This window comes from Canis lupus, chromosome 8 (genome assembly GCF_003254725.2).
Source record: "Canis lupus dingo isolate Sandy chromosome 8, ASM325472v2, whole genome shotgun sequence".
NCBI classification, from domain to species: domain Eukaryota; kingdom Metazoa; phylum Chordata; class Mammalia; order Carnivora; family Canidae; genus Canis; species Canis lupus.
In genome coordinates, this window is record NC_064250.1 from 47,125,717 (window position 1) to 47,144,939 (window position 19,223).

The window sequence follows — 19,223 nt, forward strand, 5'->3', positions numbered from 1 at the left end:
GTTTATTTTCTAACTTGATTTTAAAAAAACTTCAATACACAGGTTGCTCTATTTATCCTGCTACAGGACAGCCAAAATCAAGACCAGCATTTTATAATTTACATGTATTTTTATTACCTAAATGTGTAACTCACATGTATTTTCAAAGACTTTGTCTTTCTTCAGAAAGGGCTTTTTTTTCCTTCCTCCCTGGTTAGTTGGTGAGGGTGGGAGCTACGCGACCTCCCTCTTCCCCACACTGCTAAAATTCTGGTCCTGAGCCAGTCAGGCCAGGAGGGGTGAGGAGGGGAAGCTCAGGAAGCCCGGGGGAATAAATCTGCAGGTCCAGACCAACCTCAGAGCTCAGGCCCTAGAAGCTCCAGGTCCTACTTTGCAGTCCCGGAGTTCCCAGGAAACCAGCCCAGCCAAGGAGGGCTGGGCCAGGGCGGCAAGGGCAGGCTCTCCGTGCGAGGCCCCCTATCACCCGTTCACAGGCTTCCGCAGCTCCCCGGCCCTTCCCCTCTCAGCGCAGCAGTGACTCACTGCAGCCACCCTCCCTTCCCCACCACCTGCCTTTCACTTTCACCAGCACCCAGAAGGGGAGGGACTTCCTCCTGCATTTCCTTCCTCAGCTCCCAGCCCTGAAGCCAGCCAGCCAGAGCTTCCCGTGAGCACCCCCTTCGTCTTCACTTATGGAAGTCGGTGGAGGGAGAGAAAGAGGCTGGGTGGGCATCCAAGTCACTCTGGCCCTGGCGGCACGGGGACAATTTGAGCAGGCAGGGAGTGCAGAGGGCCGCGGAAACTACCTTTAGAACCAACCCCTTCAAGGCAGCTCGGGTGGCTCAGCGGTTTAGCACCGCCTTCAGCCCAGGGCGTGATCCTGGAGACCCGGGATCGAGTCCCACGTCAGGCTCCCAGGATGGCGCCTGCTTGTGTCTCTGACTCTGTCTCTCTCAAGAATAAATAAATAAAAATCTTAAAAAAAAAAAAAAAAAAGAACCAACACCTTTAAACTCTCAGTCCCTGACAGCCAACTCGATTCAGAGCAGAGACCCCAAAGCCAGCCCCCCGGCCCCCTCAAGGAAAATAGCCCTGGGCGCCACAGTGAAGCGGCAGCCTGGGGGCCGTCTTGGCTACAGGAGTTGGCTCTGCCTCTCCAAATGAGCGTGAGAGAGCAAACTAGAGGTCTGCGTGTGCAGAAGCAAGACAGAGGAAGGAAGGATGTGCCCGTGGGGCAGGGGAGGGCGCCGCGCCGAGGAGGGGCTGCAGGGCCACGTGCCTCCAGGGGGCCTGAGAGCCCTTCGGGTGCTCACGTGCACTTGTGCTGCCCCTGCCCTGACTGGCACAGGTGGCCCCCCTTCCCCAGCCACGGGCCCGCTGCCTTTGAGCCAGGGCACCAGCTCAGGGACACCGGGACTGGAGGAAGGGGAGGCCCACGTGGCAGATGAGCCTGGGTGCACATGTGAGAGCGTGTACCTGGTGGGGGGTACACAGGCACCAGGCGAGGGGGGTGGGGGAGGTGGCCACCCGGAGCCTGGGGAAGGGTGAGTTCTGTAGGTTGGGTTGAGTGAGATGGAGGTGGAGTCTGTGAATGGAGCGCCAGGGCAGGGCTGCTGCTGCCCACACACCCCCATCCCCAGGGCCCCACGCTGGCTCACCAGCAGCTGTTTGGTTAGGCTAGTCTGCTTCCCATCCTCCATCCTGTATGTCAAGGATCATCACTCAGGATACCACAGTAGGTTTCCAAAGGGAGGCTGGGAACTTGCTTAGAAGAAGCCAAGGGGGCAAATCCTCGGGGAGGCTAGCTGGATCACCCCAGAAGTTTCTGCAGAGGCCTTCCTGTCACCCCCAAGAACACAGACACCCAGACCTGAGACCCTCAGAGAAGAAAGGTCATGATAATGGAGGGGGGAGTGGGTGAGAAGAGTGAAAGATGTCTGGGAACCCTAGAGGAAGGAGGGGAGGGGATACACCAAGGTGGCGGCGGCAGCGGCGGCAGCAGCAGCAGCAGCAGCAGCAGCAGCAGTATTATCAGAAGAATGCACCTGAGCTAGGCCTGTCCTAAGTGCTTTTCATACGTTTAGTTTCCACAAGAACATTATAAGGCAGCATGAACCCCACCATGAAGCATTGCTATTTTAACCTCCATTTTACAGATGAGCTAGATGAGGCTCAGAGAGGCTAAGTAACTTGATAATGGTCACACAGTAATTTCATTGCAGGGCCAGAACTTGAACCTCAGTCTGCCTGACTCCAAGATCAAGCTCTTATTCCTTGTCTAAGACATGCCATAAAGACACCAGGTCCCTCTCTGCATAACCCCCTGTACAACACACTCCCCACCATCTCAGAGCAAGGATTTCTGGACACAGATATCCCTCCTCACTGCATTGGAAAGGCCCCTTGCTCCTGCCTGAACCATTGGCAAGTAAACCTCTCCTATTTCTCTTCCAGTACAGCTGAGGCCCTCTCAATCCTAGGGGAAGAGAGGGAAGAAATGGGGCATCACCCCAGAAGAGCCACCCACAAGGAGGCCTGAGACTGCACCGGCCACTTTAGCCCCTGCCGTCTGCGCCTGGACTGTCCTGCCCCTGCGAGCTCACCCCTGCCTCAGGTCTAGTTACTGCTTGTGGGGCTTCCAGCTCCCATACCCTACTTGTGTACCTCACAAACTGCAAACTCTGGGCAGAATGAAGCCACTTCCCCTCACTTCTTATACCCCAGCCCCACTTCTCTGTTCTTCAGGTGGAAGTCAGCCTGGCCTTCCTCACAGTGAGGAAGAGGAAGGAAGCCATCTTTTCCGAAGGCTACTGACCTATGGGCCAACTCCCTGAGGGTACAGGAATGAGGCTGTAATGAGGAACTTCTGCAGGCGTCTCCCTCACCCGGGGACAAGCTGCAGGGTCTCTGACAGCGGATGCAGGAAAGGAAACCCACAGTCACCAAGAGGCCTCAGACAGCACAACCAATTTATCAGTCTGCTTGATTGTCCCAGCTCTATTCATTCTCCCTTCCCCCCGGGTACCTCACTACTATAAACCAATCCCTGATCAGACCCAGAGATGCCCCTGAGCAGAAGACAAGGCAAGAATCTGTTATCAATGACCAAGGACCTAGGAGGCTTTCAGGAGGATCTGTGGTGGAAAGCACTTTCTCTCTATGGAAGAAAGCAATTGTGCACCAAGAAAAGAAAAGAGTGCTGAACCTGCATCTGTGTTTTGCAGACACATGAGGGAAGGTGCTGGAAAGTCCTTTGGGAGCTCTATGCTGATGGGGACACCGTGCCTGCCAGGGAGGGCAACCAGAATACATACAGCTCCCCAAGTGCTCTCAGCAGCCCTGTCACACACCCAACACTGGCTGGGAGAGTCCAGTGAGCCCTCACCACAGTGGGGCCAGGCCGTGACCACTAGGTGACCCAGGGCCACTCATAATAAGTTAGAGATATTGAATGTGGCCATCTGAGACACAAGACCATTGTAAGTCAAGGTTACACAGGCCAGGAAGGAGGTGCCTCGCTTGGTCCTAGCAGCCACAGGGGCTCAGCTCTGACCAGGGGTTCAGAGATGACTAGAAGATCCTCCTGTTCCTTATTGCTAAAGCTCCTATAGCTCCTGCTCTTACCACTGGGCCACTCCCAGCCCTACCAACTCAGCATTGGGAAGACGGAGGATCAGAGCTCACACACCCCTGACCAAGACAAAATACACCTATTTATGGCATCTATCAAATTTCTAGGCCAGCCAATTCCCTGAGCACCCGAGAGGCTATGTTCGGACAAAGTCTAAACTTCCTATCCTGCCCACAAGTCCTGCAGACTTTGGCTCCTGCCACCTCTCACAACCTGCCATGCTTGAGCCATCATTCAGCAGTGTTCCTGCTCTGCTTCCAGGTCTTTGGCTCAGCAGCATCTCTACCTATGACACCTGTCTACCCTTTCATCTGGCCAGGTCCTACTTGTCCTTCAGGTCTGGGATACTGTTTCCTCTGGGAAGTCCTCCCTCACCCCAGGGCTGAGCCAGGAGCTTCACTTTGAGCCCAGGACACCTCCTAAACACCACCACCCCGCCCCCCACCACACTCAGCATAGTAAATTCCAGATACCTATTTCTTTGTCCCCAGCAAACAGCAAGCTCCATGGAGCAGAGTTTGCAGACCGTTGAACCTTGGCACTTGGCTTGTATCTGCCTCTTGGGATGCTCACTCAAGACTGCACCCAAGGTGAGTCAGAGCTCTGCCTGGGCAGAGATACTACTCACTGCCAGGGTGTCCACCCTGGGCCCCTACCCGGCTGCGGCTTCCAGTCTCTCTCCCTGATGCACATCAGAGATCCTCGTGATGCTGAGATGAAGTGAAAAGGTCCCACCTCCTAACCCCATCACATTTTACCCCATCAGTAGCCCCACACTGTCTCCAACTAAGCTAAACACAAATCCTTCTAATTTCTGGCCCACAAGCCACTTGCCCCTTGACTGTCACCTGCTGCCCCACACCACATGCAGGCCAACTGGAAAAGTGCCAGCCTTTCCATTGCCCTGTCCAATTTTTCTTTCCCTGTGGCTTCCCATCCTTGCTGAGACCATAGCCAGAGACATGAGCCTGTGGATCTGTTTATCTCATGCCCTGACATGACTGGGCTAGGCCTCAAGACACCAAGGTGTCTGGCTAGGATGCCAGGGGCAGTGATGAGGGACCCTCCTTAGAGGAGCCCAGCTTGGCCCAGCTGGCCTTCTAGCCCATGCTCATATCCTGGAAAGTTCTCTCTCAGGTACTCTGGGGTCTGTGGCTACAACCAGACTAGGCAAGTGGCCTGGAACTGCATCTTGGGCTGTCTAGAGTTGCCCAGGCTCTAGATAAACCTTCCCTCTGGACACGGTGCAATCATCTGCAATGCTCGATCCCCCTCACCTACCCCGCTCCCTCCCACTTTAACTGGAAGTTCACACCAGGCTAAAGGGCTTCATTTCTCGAAACCACTGGACACGTAAGTCCTGTTCATAAGGAGTCTGCAAACCAGTAAGGAAGGAGACATCAGGAACAGGGACAAGGACCTGACTCTGACAAATGTCACTTCCCCTAGGGGTGTGAGAAAGCAGGCCCTATGATCTACCCATTCCCAATCCATAGAGTCCCCAGATTAGCACTTCTCTGGACTTAGCTTCAGCTCTGAAATGCAGAGCCCATGCCAGTAGGGTCCCAAGGATCTCAGCTATCTAGCTGGTTAAGCCAGGTTTGGCCGGGGTTCGAGTTGGCTGCAGTCTGGACTGTGATGGTAAAAATGCCAACACTGAGATGCTTTTAAAGGGATGTGTGTGAGAGGAGAATCCTTTGCCTTATGAGGCCCTCTCAGGGCTTCATTCAGGCATTTATTTGCATTGTCCCTCTCCTCCAATGCCAGCAAACACCCTCAGGAAGTCCAGAGGAACCCAGGAGAACCAGATCTTATAAGGGGGAAGCAGAGGGGAAAAAAAGAATCCCAGGCAGAGCCTGGAAAGGATCAAGCCTCCAGGCTCAGCCCTTGCCCACACTGAGGGGACTGGCTGCCTCTCTCCTAGGCAAGGGCCACAAACAATCACAGGCAGCCCAGGCAAATCCCTTCCAGCAGAAGTTGGGAGTCCCAGGGAGTAAGGTAAAAGCTAAGCAGGTTTTGGCTTTCTCTGGAAGAGATACAGCAAGTATCACTAAGGTCCTTAAGTGGTTGAACCTCTGGAAAGGGTCTCATGGGGAGCCCTTTGGTCTCCTTATAACCTTCTCTGGGCCCTAAGGGACTCACACCACCAAAGGCTGCTCCAACCCTTCCCTCCCTCTGGAAAGGCAGGGCTCCCTAGAGGTCTAAGGCAGGGTTCTCTGGAGTCTGTGCCTGAGCCCCGGGGCTAGAGTCTGCCCCAGACCAAGACAGAGGAGCTATAGCACAGAGGCCTCCCTGTATATGGCCTCACCCTGCCTACCTAACAACTCCCCTTCTCCACCCCTTCCACCCCCCATCTCACACACACACACACACACACACACCTCTGCAGCCCTCCAGGCTCTGGGGAGGCACAGGAGACAAGGCACAGTCCCTACCCGCACAGTCCCTACTCCTCCTAATGGAGGAGAGACAGAAACACACACTGATTATAATGCATGGTGGCCCATGCAGGGGTTAGAAACACAGGGAACAGGTGACCCGGGGAGAGTTCTCTGACTTCAAGCATTTGCTGGAGCTGTTCCCTCCACCTGGAATCCCTGCATCCACTCTAAGGATCCACCTCCCTTCAAGGCCTACCCCCTACAGGCAGCCTCTGGCACACACTGTTCTCTGAATCTTCATGCTCTCATTCTCTGCATTAACCATTATCCCATAATACTTCTTTAGTTCCTTCTGTTTTTGCACTCAGATGGGGGGGGGGGGGCACGGGGGGCAATCAGGGCCTGGAGGCAGTACGGCCCAATGGAGAGTGCAGAGGATTGGCTGTCAGGTGTCCAGGAACTGTAGCAAACTGGGTCCTGCCTTTGAGGAACTCAGGAGCTCTGGGTGGGTCAGGGAGGGAGAAGGCAGGACAAAGAAACACTTAACCAGCAACTGCAACATGAAATATTAGCCACCAGCACCAACTAATGCCCCATGTGTGTGAGTATTGCTTACTTGTGTAACCACTATTCCCATCTGAGAAAAGAGAAAAGGTTGGCTCTGAAAAGTAACTTGTTTCAAGTCACAGCCCGAGGACACAAGTAAGGAGCCAGGATTCAAATCCAAGCCTGCCAACTCTGAACCAGATCTCTGTCATACCTGCTGCCCGGCTATGCTGAGAAGTGTTTCTCAAACCTACCCTTTGAGATGGGCTTATGGCTCTGGTGAGGAGTAGGGGGTGGAAATCTGTAATGCTTCATAGGCAGCCCAGGTGCTGGAGCAGGGGAAAGAAGGTCAGGGACTGGCATAATGTGGTTTCCAAGGACCCGCTGTTCGTCCCTCCCCATAGGAGATAAGAGGAGATGAGAGGAGTCCCATGGGGCCCTGGGTGGACTTAGCTCAGCCCCATGGCTGACCATGGCTCTGAGAGTGCCAGAGGCCCAGATGAGTGCCATGTGTACTGAGTGCCTACTATCGGTCAGGCATGGTGCTAAGGGCATTGCCAACAACATCTCATTGAACCCTCACTCTTCTCGTTCTCATTTTATAAGTCAGGAATGATACACTTAAAAATACCTATTTTACACAAAAGACAGTAATGGAGTAACAGAGAAACAAAAAAGAAAGAAGACAGAAATCAATAGCAAAATGGCAGACAGAAACCCTACCCTATCAATAATTACTTTTAAATATAAACACTCCAATTAAAAGGGAGAGGCTGGGAAAATGGGGAAAAAAAAAAAAAAAACCCACCACGATCCAACTATATGCTATTTACAAGAGACATACACTTTAGATTCAAGGTCACAAACAGATTGAAAAGTAAATGGATGGAAAAAATAGACCATGTAAACAGTAACCAGAGAGAGCTGGACCGGACCAGACGTGCTAACATTATTACATTAATAGATTTTAAGACAAAAATTCTTACTGGAAACAAAGAAAGGCATTTTATAATGATAAAAGCATCCATCCAAAAAAAAAAAAAAAAAAAAAAAAGAAAGCATCCATCCCTCAATAGGATATTACAATTAGAAACATATATGCACCTAACAACAGGGTCCCCAAATATACATGAAGCAAAAACTGTCAACATGGAGGGGAAAAACAGACAATCCAACAATAATAGTGAGAGACTTCCATACTTCACTTTAAATAAGGAACTGAACAGCTAACCAGAAGATCAATAAGAAACAGAAGACTTGAACACTGTGAAGCAACTAGACCTAAGAGATATCTATAGAACGTTCCACCCAACAACAGCAGAACACACATTCTTCTCAAGAACACATGGAATATTCTCTAGGATACATCATAAATTAGCCTATAAAACAAGTCTCAATAAATTTAAAAGAAGTAAAACCATACAAAGCATGTTCATTGATCAGAATGAAGTGGAATTTTAAAAAAATCAACAACAGAAGGAAATTTGGGGAACTTATGGGAAATGAAGGTTATAAGTGACTTGTCAGGTTCTCCCAGCCCAGAAAGGCCACTCCCTCAGAACACAGTCTGTATCCCTTCTGCACAGCCCTAAGAAGCTGCAGATCTGATTTTTGCAAATGCCTGGGTAGCCCCTCTCCCATCCCCCATTCTGGACACACACACTGAACCTGATCCCAAGCCTGACCCCAGAATCAAAACAGCTGTGGGAGGGAGAGGCCTGTGGGGCTGTTATGCAGCCCAGGAAAAAGGTCACAGGCAAATATTTTCACTCCCCCTGCCAGTCTACAGAATATCCAAAAGAAGGAAGCAAACATTTATAGAGCACTTCCCCTATGCCAGGCACTTGACATACCCTAATCTATGCTTAAGAACTTCCCATCTAGGCATCTTATTGTCTCCATTCTAGATAAAAACCAAGGCTCTGCAGCTAATGTGGCAGAAGCAAGATTCAAGTCCCTGTTGTCTGCCTTCAAAGTCCCTGGTCTTTCCATCATTCTTCCAGAAAAATCCCAATTCCACACTTATTGTGGGCTTCAGGAGAAACGCTACACGTGAGAACCCCACAAAGCCAGCTGTGGACTCTCTTCTTCCTCATGCTCCCTCCCAGCTGCTGCTCTTCCTGGCAGTACTTCCAAGTGGAGCACAGTATACAACCCTCCCACCAAGAAATAATCCCAGCCCCAACCTGTCAGAACCAGCTCCTCGCAACACTGGGGGTATCTGTAAAAGCCCCTGGAAGCCCATAGGGTTTTGAGAGAAGGGTACAGTGGGGTCAACAGGATCTCACTCACTGGAATAAGAGCCCCTATACCACATGGAGAAAGGTGGCTTGTGCCTCTCTTCAGAGCCAACCAGCAAAGCCGGGCCCAGCTGGGGAAGCTGAACAGATTCCAAATATTAAGGGACGTCAATGTTCACTGAGTTCAAGTCCTTGTTCCACAAAGCAGCCCAGAGAAGGGAAGAAATTAGCCTGCAGAAGCCCAGCCAGGAGCAGAGCAGGGCCCAGAGTCGAGAACTCCAGTAATAATGCTTCGTCCTCCACTCAGGCAGGCCACACCTTTTGGCAAGACACTGGGCAGGGCTTGGAGCCAAGGTGAAATCCCGACATCACAAAAAAATAAGGCTTTCTCCTTCACCACCATCAGCATCTCTAACATTTCTTGAGGGTGCCACGATGTGCCAAGATGGGGCGAAGCACTCTGTACCTATGACGTTGTTTAATCTTCAAAACACAGTAGGTATTAGTACTCTCCTCCTTTTTCAATGAGGAACCTGAAAATCCAAGGGGCCCAATCACTTGCCTGAGGCCACAGGAGTATAGAGGTAAGGCAGGGACTGGAATCAGCAGCCCTTTCTGCAAACTTCCTCCCCCAGCTTCAAGCTCAGCCTCCTGCTTGGTAGCTGGGATAGATGGCAGCAGCCTCTGGACTGCTTACATCTTCTCCCCTGAGAGCAGCTACAGCTGAAAACCACCATGGTGTTCTGGAAGTGTGGCTGGGCAAGTACGGTGGCTGAGAGAGGCCTAGGAAGTGAGTGGCTTTGAAAATGCTACTGGTCACTACCACTGGGGACCACCTGTGAAGGCCCAACATCCTCAAGAGGAAGCCACACCCCTCCCATACTCCCCAACCCCACACGCACAGCTGGCAGACAGCTCTTTACACATAAAGCCTTGACTCTCCCCTGCTTGTCAGCCACCCTAAATCCCCATGGGGCTCAGGCTCCTGTCCCTTCCCCTGGTACCCTAAAGTCTGAGTCAAGTCAGCTCCATGACTGGGTCCCTACTGGGCCAATGCCCCTCTCCCCAAGCACTGTGCATCAGCCCCAGTCCTAGCCATCCACCTCCTGCATAGGGCTCTCAGAAAGGCTTCCCCTCAAGGACCTGAATTCCCAAATAAAGGCTATTCATTGCACATCCTAATTAAGGGAGACAGTGCCCACCCACTCCAAAAATCATTGGTCCAAATCTCTATTTCATGGCAAATAAAACTGAAGCCCTAAAAGGTGAAGTGACTCACCCAAGGATACATAGCTGATTACTTGGGTAGAGGTGTGGTCAGGGCCCAGGTGGATGTTCTCACCCCCAGAACTCCCTGTCAATGCCAGGTCTTTGGTGTTTGGCTCATGTCTTTCTCGGGAGGGAGGTAGAACACAGGTGTCTAGCATATGGTGTCTGCATCAGCCCAGGGTCTCCTGTATGGTCAGCTCCAGAAGGCACCAAGACCTTCCTAGTGGCTTGGGATGGGCAGCGAGGAGGGTGTCCTGCTGGTTTGGTGCAAGAATGGGTACAATATTGTTCCCCAATACCTGCTAGTGACCAAGAAACACCAAAAGCGCGCTGCCAGTGGAGGGGATGTCGGCATGGCTTCCTAGGCCTCCTGGATAAGCTACAAGGTGGGCACAGTGCCGCCTGCCTCACTGGCCCAGTCATCCAGTCGGAGGCACGCCCTTTCTCAGGCCTGGGTCAAGATCCAAGGCCTCTGCCAAATGCTCACACATTCCTTGCGTTTCTCCAGTCTCTGAGCAGCTGCTGCAGGGCCTTTTTTCCTGTGTTGATTTATTCTTTATTGTTCCTGAAATACACCCAGAGGCCTTTGGCACCAGGCACCAGCAGAGCATCTAGCCCAAGCCCCAAGTACGCACCAACCAGGTTCTATGAGAGCGGGGCTGAGCCCACTAGAATGATGCACCCCGGGTCAGAGCCAGCAGCCAGGAAGGGAGATCCAAGATCCTACCTACACCCCGCCCCCCCCCCCCCCACCCCCAGGCCAATGGTCCTAGAAATGATCTCAGGACTGACTACAGAGGCTAGGATGTTTGGAAAGGAGACACTTAGAAAGGAAAGGTTTGCCTCCCTGAGGCCTAAGCCAAACCTTTCCATTCCTCCCATGCACAAATGACCCCTCTGGCACACCCCCTTCCCCCCATCCACCCCACCCCTCCCCTCCACAGCACAGGCCCAGCTGACCCTCAGGTGCCTGTTGCCCTTCACAGGAGGTCCTTGTGGCTCAGGCTGGGCTTCTGGCTGCCCTGTGAAGTGTTTGGAGAGGGAGGCCTCAGAGGGGTCTTCCCCGCCCTTCCCAGCCCAAAATATCTCCCCTAATCAGTGGGTCTAAAGGTGCCTGAATTCCTACCATCAGCACTTCATTCCAAGGGTCAAAGCATTGTTCCCTGTGCACATGAAAATAGCCCAGGGAAGTGTGCGCTGCACGGTAAAAAGAGCCAGGGCTTTAGGGTCTGACAAAATGTATCCCGGCTTCTCCAATCGCCAGCCTCTCTGTGGGTCTCAATTTTTCTATCAGTAAAGAGGCATAGTACCTTTGCCTCATAGTTACCGTGGAATTAGATGAGGTTAATATATACGTGGGGTGCCTGGCACAAAGTAAAGGCTCACTGTGCTTTCCTTTCCTCTCTGCTGGGCAGGAGTAGCATCGTTATCAGTCTTCAACACCTTGGGAGGATCCAAACAGCCTGATTCTCTCAGTTCCACAGCTGGCGGAGCACAGGGCCCGGCTCATGAGAGCAGGACAAGGAGATGAGTGGTCCCAGCAATAGCGTCAGGCTCTGCAGGCACGCAGGGCATCTGGCCTAGGGATCCAGGAGGAGCACACCCAGCACAGGCCTCCCTGGGGCTCTGCTGTGCCAGCAGGGCCTGCAGCAGCATGGTGAAACAAAGAGTCCCCAGATAACACCTGGCAGAGCTTTGAGACCCATAATGGAGCCTCCACCCTGCTGGGCTCACTCAAATAAGGGCAATAAGAGGGAAAATACTATCACCTGAGGGAAGCTGAGGAGAGGGGTGCCCAAAGGAAGTATGAGCAGAGATGCCAAAGGCACCCAGGCCTGCACACAGAGAATAAGCCAGCCTCAAGGCAACCACAGTGAATGTCCCACAAGTGGAAGTGCCTGCCTGGTTATTTTTGGCATCTCTTCTGCCCAAAGCCAGCAAGGAAAGGCAGCTGCTAGCCACATGGAAGGGCTGTTTATGCTCAAGTATGCAAGCACTGAAGCAGGGAGAGAAAGAGCACAGCAGCCATTGTGCAGAGGAGGCCTCTGCCCCCATTCTTCCTCTCCTAACTGTCCCTATAAGGTCCCATCTGCCTGTCACATAGTTGACATAGCATGGGCACTTCTGCTTTCACTCAGATCCAGCCTCCCAACCACAAAACTCACACACACACTCACACACACGCAGGCAGGCAGGCAATCACGCACGCACGCACACACGCACAGACAAATAAATAACCATGGAGCCAGCTGGGGACTGAGCCACACCCAGGAGCCAGAGACGACTCCTCCAGGCTCTTCCTGCACTGAAGCAGCCCTCCCACCTTCCAAATTGGGAGGGACAGGGACCAGGGGCAGGACGCTGGAGCAGCTCCTCTTTCCACCCGCCACCAGCCTCAGGGGAAAGTGGACACGTAGGGGAACCTCAAAGAACTCACTGTCTCTGCACTTCCCCATTTGAAAATGAAGGAGTGGAATTAGATGGCCCAAAGTGTCTTCCAGCTCTGGGATGACACCGGGGAGCCGGGAGCCCAGGGCTGTGACCCAGACCCAGCTCAGGTCAGACAAAGCAACGTCAGAGGGGGAGGAGAATCCGAGCAGCAGTCAGGTACATGCCCCAGAAGCTGGCAGCAGCTGGGAGGGTGGGAGGGGGACTGGAAGGACATGGAAAAGGAGGAAGGGGAGGAGGAGTGAGAAGAGAAGAAAGGGGGAGAAAAAGCCAGCCTACATGCACTCCCAAGAGTTGTCAGTTATCACTTAAGCTTTCCTGAGCTCCTTTCTGAGCTCTGGGGCCCTCCCCCTCAAGGAACTGACAAATTCTGGCAACAGCACGCTGATGGGCCTCTGTCTGTCCAACTGCAGGGAAAAAGCTGGGAATCGAAATCCCTGTTTTTCTTCCTCTCTGGACCCCATTTCCCCAGAGAAGTTGGGCAGCCTCACAGGGAACCCCCTTCTGGCTGCAAGCCTGGTAAACTTCCCCCTGTCCCAGCTCTGGCCTGGTCAGATCTTGCCCTGGCTGCTCCCCTGCCCCCCTTCCTGAGACTCCTGGAGGAAGAAGCACTGCCTGGAAAAAATAACCCACAAGCTCCCTGCGGCTGGAGAGAAAGGCAGAGGGAAGACGGAGCACCTTCCCCAGCTGGCCACAGCACCTGGCTATGATCCAGGAAGAGCAAGAGCAAGAAGGGCTGCCAGGGAAGCCTCGGGACCCTGGCCTCTCTCGTCCCCAGTCAGCCCCCTCCCCCCCACCTCCCAAACCACAGCTGGTAATCATGTCCCTCAGGGAGATCCCCCCCCACTCCAGCAAAACCCAGCTCTTTTTTTGACATGTGGCAACTTTCCTCTTATATAATATCTTGGTGTCTCCCCCACCCCCTACCCCACTCCACCCCTATTTCAATTGGTGAAAGAGCCAAAGTACTCTTCAGAGACAACTCCCACCCTGAGCTCCACCCAAACCTCCAGTGAGGTCACACTGGGAGGCTGCAGGTGAAGCAAAGACAAGGGGACTTTTTCCTCGGCTGAGAAAGCAGTCTTCCGCCCACCCACGTGAGCAGTTCAGCCTGAGGCCTGGGCGGGTAGGTTCCAGAGACACAATCTGATCTCTGGGAAGTTGAGCCCTTAACTCTGGGCTGCAGGGACAGAATCCCTTGCAAAAACACACAGCCACCAAGATCTGGGCTGTCTGGGTGGGCGAGGATCACCCCGCTGTACCCGGGGCCTAGGGAGTTATAAAATGAACTTCATTTACACAAGCCCCCCGGTGCCCTGGAGGAGCCCCCTCCTACCACCAGCAGGACACGCTAGATTTCCTCTTTCCTGGGAGGAGCAAAAGGCAAACAGCTGAACTTGTGAGGGACCAGTGAAATGACAGCCACCAGCTGCTGGGTACCTACTATGTGCCAGTCATCCTGCATGCATGATCATGTTTAACCTGCGCTGCAACTCTATGAAGTACTATCATCATCCTCATTTTACAGGTGAGGAAACTGAGGCTCAGGAAGTTAAGCAATGACCAAAGCCACACAGGGAATAGAGAAGTGGAGTAGGAACCCAGGTCTGCCTGGTCCTGGTTCCTGGGCACCTACTGGGCTTCCTTCATAGTCACTGCCTGGGTCACTGTCCACCACACCAACCAGGAATGGAGATCTGAGAGTGGGGGTGGAAGTGGGTGTGGACAAATTTTGCTTGGTGGCTATGGAATCTGAACTGATGCCCTACTAACTGTTATCATTCCCAAGTGTGTGGCTGAGAGACCCTGTAAGTGTGAGTGTGCTGGGGTGGAGGGAGGGCAATCTGGATTCCAAAGAGCAGTTTCCAACACTGAAGTTATGCTGTAATGCTTCTGATTCATAAAATGAGCTCACAGTCTCAGGGTATCCTGAATGTTGCTCCAAATGCAAATGCAGATCCCTTAAGTAAGTAAGACCTGGGGATTTCAGCACACTCCACCTAGCTCCAGCCCTGCGTGCAGTTTATTTAGTTCAGCCCCACAGAGTCAGTGCTCCACTGTGTAGGAGCAACTCCTCCATCGGACTGCAATCATGGGCTGCATTTCCTGCAGCCTGCGGTGAGTCAGGGAGGAATGGAGCCCCCAGACTGCTTCTATACTGATACGTGCATGCGTACACACACACACACACACACACACACACACACACGTACACACACACAGAAAAGATGCCAGTTTGGCCTCCTGGCCAAAGGAAATGCCCAGGTAGCAGATTCCTGGGCAGGAGGTTTCATACTCTTTCATCCCAAGGTCCTTCTGGGGCCAGAATGACCAGACACACTCTCCAGCTCTCCAGAAGGCCAGCTGTAGTGCAGGGCCAAGACACTGGGTTCGCCGGCACCACAATCACTCACGGACTGACCCTTTCAAAAATCGATGGTACAGTATGAATCCCAGCAGCGGGACTCAGTGAGCCCATGACATACAAGCACACGTTTTCTGGATGGAGATCTTGCATTCATTTGTTCAATGAACATATACAAATGAATGAAAGATACATATACTTAACACCTACTAAAGCCGGGCATTGTGAGAACAATACAGAACACACACTGGAGCAGACGTTTATAGTAATCCTGAAATGTCCTTTCAGCGTTTCACACACAGAATCCTCATTGCAGCTGTGCAAAGGAGATACAGAGACTCTATCTCTGAGTTTATGTTTTGAGCACCGCGGTACGATATGTACACAAATGACTACATAAGGCGGAAATGAGTGTTCAGAAGGCTGTGGCGGCTCAAAAGAAGTGTCATTTAAAACAGGCCTAAAAGGATCAGTAGAAATCTTCCAGCTACTTGTGGCCATCCCCACTCCTCCATGAGCAAAGTATCCTTCTGGGAGACCCGGCTGCAGGCCAGATTCGCAGACTGGCCCGTTCCTGTTCTAAGACACTCTGCACCAGGTGCACCCCCTCCATCCTTCTCCTGCCTCCACAGGGCAGTCCTTCCCTGGGTTCTGCAGCCACGGGCGGCCCTTAACTGAATCTATAACTGCATATTGCCTTTTATCTTTGTTTCTCCATTTATTAAAAGCAGCAGCCCATAGGGCTAAACAATTGGGTTATTTTTAAATCCCACATTTAAAGGCTGAACTCTCGTCCCCATGGGCATTCCAGGGCACCCTTTTCTAGGGTGAGGGGAGGGTCCTGCCTGGCACTGGGAAAAGCCACACGGGCAGTGGGCAGACCGTTCCAGAGCAAGCTGTACGGGCGGGGGGGGGAGGGGGGGGCGCACCCTCTAGGTTGTTCACCCCCTTGTCCCCCAGGAGTTACTCAGACCAGAGTAACCAGCCAGAGGCCAATCCAATTAGAATGGAGACTGGGCCAGGACCATGCAATGAGATGGTTTATCATAATGTTTACACCACTATTATTCACTGTCCAGAGCAGCAGGAACAAGAGGACCCATAAATTCTCGACCTGGGAAGGTTTCTCCTTTTCCCCTTTATCCCGAAGCCACCTAACTGCCTGTGGAAAGGGTGCAGTTCTCTGATCATGCGCCACACCATCCCTGCGAGGTTGTGGAGCAGGACAGGTGGTTTTCTCTCCTCAACCAGGCCTCCAGTCCCAATCCTGAAGGTGCAGGGACCAGGAGAGGCCAGACCTCCAGGCCGCCACCAGGCCAGGCTCCCCCTGCTGGAGCAGGCCAGACCACCCCTCCCCCCCTAGCCACAACTGCCAACAGGGATCCCCTGCACACACGTGCCACGGCGGCCTCCATAGTCAGCCACGGCCAGCCAGCTCTCCTCCTCCCATCTCGCCGGCCCCGGAGCCAGGCTCCACACAGGCTGGCACATGGCTCCGATGTGGAATGGTGGAAGCAGGAAGTAGCCACAAAAGTTGTGACCAACAAAGTTTTAAATGGGGCGAGAAACTTCCCCTTTCATCTTTCCAGCAGCTCGCTCTGGAGGCTGGGCTGGAATGCCCAGTGGCGTCCACTTTGAGTGGCAGGTACCTCCTCCAGGTCTGCCCTCCTTGGGGCTGAGGCTTGGAAATCGCAGGGCGGCACCAGGCCCTTATCCAGAGGCTTGGGCGGGGGCCCTCCAGGAGGGCAACCTGGCGCACACGCTCTTGTAAGCGTGAGCTGGGAGGAAGGGGGGGGTTGACTACCTCCACCAAGCCGGCCATGTGCAGGGTCCAGACAAAACCCGGGCCCCCGAGTTCCGGAGGGCACTCCTCAAACACAGCACACGGTGAGGCGCGGAGAGCTCGGCAGGCCGCAGCGGCGAGGGCGGGCGAGGGCGTGCGGGGGCGGGCGAGGAGGATGACAGGTCTGAGGTGCGCCGGCAGCGCCGAGGGGCGCGGGGTGAGGCCGGCCCGCCCGCCCCCGGTGCTCCGGCTTAGGCCTCTGCTGCACTTGCCCCAGCTCCCCGCCGCCTCTGCACGTCGGTCCCCCAAACCCCCGGCGCGGGCACGGTTTCCGCGTCCACTTTGTCGTGCACACTGGCAGGGCCAAGGGAAGGGGCTTCGGCGCCAAGTTCCCGCGGCTCGCTCGAGCCCCTCCCGACGCCTCCGGGGCCCGGGCTCGGTCACGCACGCCGGTCCCCGCGGACACCACGTTTCTCTCCAGCCGAGGAGCAGCCGCGTTCCCGAGCCGTCGCCATCGCCGCCCGCGCGGCGGGGCCCGGGCGGCTCGGAAGGGTTTTCCTGCCGGGGCCGGGGCCGGGGCCGGGGCCGCGCCCGGGTGGGCGGGGGCCGCGCGCGAGCTGCGTAGCTGCACAAACACGGCGGGCTGGCGCGGCGCACGCAGCTGCGGGCTGGGGTGCGGGCCGCGGGGCGCGGGGCGCGGGCTGCGGGCTGCGGGCTGCGGGCTGCGGAGCGGCGGACGCACGTACACACGCACAGCCCGCCCCGGCCGCCCAGGCCGCAGAAGTTGCCGCGCCGCGCCCCCCGCGGCCCCGCGCCCCCGCCCCCGGCCGCGCCTGCAGGGCTACAGCTCGCGCGCCCCGCCGCCGCCGCCGCCGCCGCCGCGCAGCCCGGGGTCCCTGGGCCGCCGCCGCGTGCAGGCCTCGGCCGCCGGCCGGGCACCCCACTTACCCGTCTCCTGCCCGAGCTCCAGCATCGGCTGTCCCCCTTCCGCCGCGGGCCGCCGCCTTCGGTCCTCTCCCAGGCTCCGGCCGCCTGCACGCACTCCCGGATTTTAAAAACAAACAGGCGCCTCCGCCTCCCCGCGGCGCTCGCAGGGCTTCCGCCAGCCCGCGCCTCCCAAGGCTGGGAAGTTTGCTGGCAGGGCCCGGGCGGGACGCACGGGCTGTCACCCCTCGCTTGCGGCGCAGGAGCCTCGGCGCACCCCGCGCCCGCGGTGTCTGCCTCGCGATCGCTCTCCCTCCCTCCGTGTCACCCCCAGTCCTGCGATGCAGTGTCAGGATTGCACTGCTCTGACTCATCGGTTGAGCTCACAGCTTGAAAAAAAAAGAGAGAGAGAGAGAGAGAGGGCGAGAGGCAACAGCGAAGGAGGAGGACTCTCTGGCGTGCTACAAAGGATTGCACAACTCCCGGCTGGGAGCGCGGAGCGCCCAGCGGCCGGCCGGCGCGCGCGGCACGGCGGCGAGCAGGAACCAGCTCCACCACTTCATCAGCACAACTGTCTCGGGTCGGCCTCGCAGCCAGCAGGCCTGGCGCCGCCCACTTCCTGCGACCAAATAAGGCCGGAGAAGGCGTCTTTAAACCTCAGGCGGCTGTTCGGGCTGGGGATTTCCAGCAGACCTCACCTCCACTGCCGAGTGGGTCGCCCTCCTCCCTCAGCCCAGGCCGGCACCCCCCGATGGCTTTGCTGGAACCAACAGGCCACGCGGCTCGTTCCTTTCACACCAAGGTCATAAGGAGACGGTGACGAAATGCTTGGAAACCCATCGGGCCTGCCAGGAAAGTGTGTATGTGATGTTGGGGAGGACACAAGTCGCTTTCTTCCACAAAGAAAACTCTTGGTTTTGGATACGGTAAATCATGCACAGTCCTCTCTAAGGCACCTTATTAAGTTTCCCCAAGTTTCACTTTTGGCTCACCAGCATCCTAGTGGTGTAAAAGGTTGTTGAGAAACGTCCCAGCCCTTATAAAAGGCCCAGTTACTTAGGTGATGAAAAGCTCCTGGGTTTAATTCTAGCAACGCAGGGCAGAGTTAGGGCAGCTTTTCACTGCATGCCCACGTTTCCCCTACCTTCCCTACTAACCCCCACCCCCACCCCATGCTTCCTTGCCTGGCTGGTGGGAAGATTTTAGCTGCTCAGGCAGCTCTTGGTGGCTCCCACACTCAAGGAAGCTCCAGGGCCAGGAGAAAGTCCAGGGGGGGTTCTTTCCATTTGTTTTTGGTTTTTGTTTTTCCCAAAAAGATGGGCCAGAAGCAGGTTTGCCTTTGAAGGAAAAAACACTGAAAAATACACTGTGTCCCTGTGGCCAGTCCTGAGAAGCAAGTGCATTTTTTTGCTTTCTCAGGGAGAAGGGGAGAGGCAGTGGAATTGGTTTCTCACAGACCCTCTGAGCCTGCAGGGTAAGGGCCTTTGCCCCTGGGGAGCTGATGACAGACCCACCCTTGCTCCAAAGGAGCACCACTGTCTGGTCCTATTCCAGCCCTTTGCTGGCTGGAGCACCTGTGTGCACCTGGCGCTCACACTTCACCCAGGAGGAAGAGGGCTTGTTTGTACCACAGTAGAATAGATATGTCAAAATAATG

At 54.7% G+C, this 19,223-nt stretch overlaps 1 protein-coding gene across 7 annotated transcripts in view; it reads right to left on the reverse strand.

Annotated features, from left to right (window-relative positions):
- MIDEAS (mitotic deacetylase associated SANT domain protein) overlaps nt 1-19,223 on the reverse strand; it is a 70,099-nt gene that overhangs the window by 24,202 nt on the left and 26,674 nt on the right. Inside the window, exons 1-2 of one of the 7 annotated variants that reach the window (XM_025442374.3) lie at nt 7,738-7,854; nt 1,638-1,818 (exon numbers count right to left, since the gene is read on the reverse strand). The exons of 4 other annotated variants lie outside the window; for them this stretch is intronic. The gene's annotated coding sequence lies outside the window, so the exon portion shown is untranslated. Of the gene's footprint in view, nt 1-1,637; nt 1,819-7,737; nt 7,855-17,590; nt 18,124-19,223 lie in introns of those variants that run through there. 2 more of the 7 variants (XM_025442373.3, XM_025442375.3) reach the window with 2 other exon arrangements.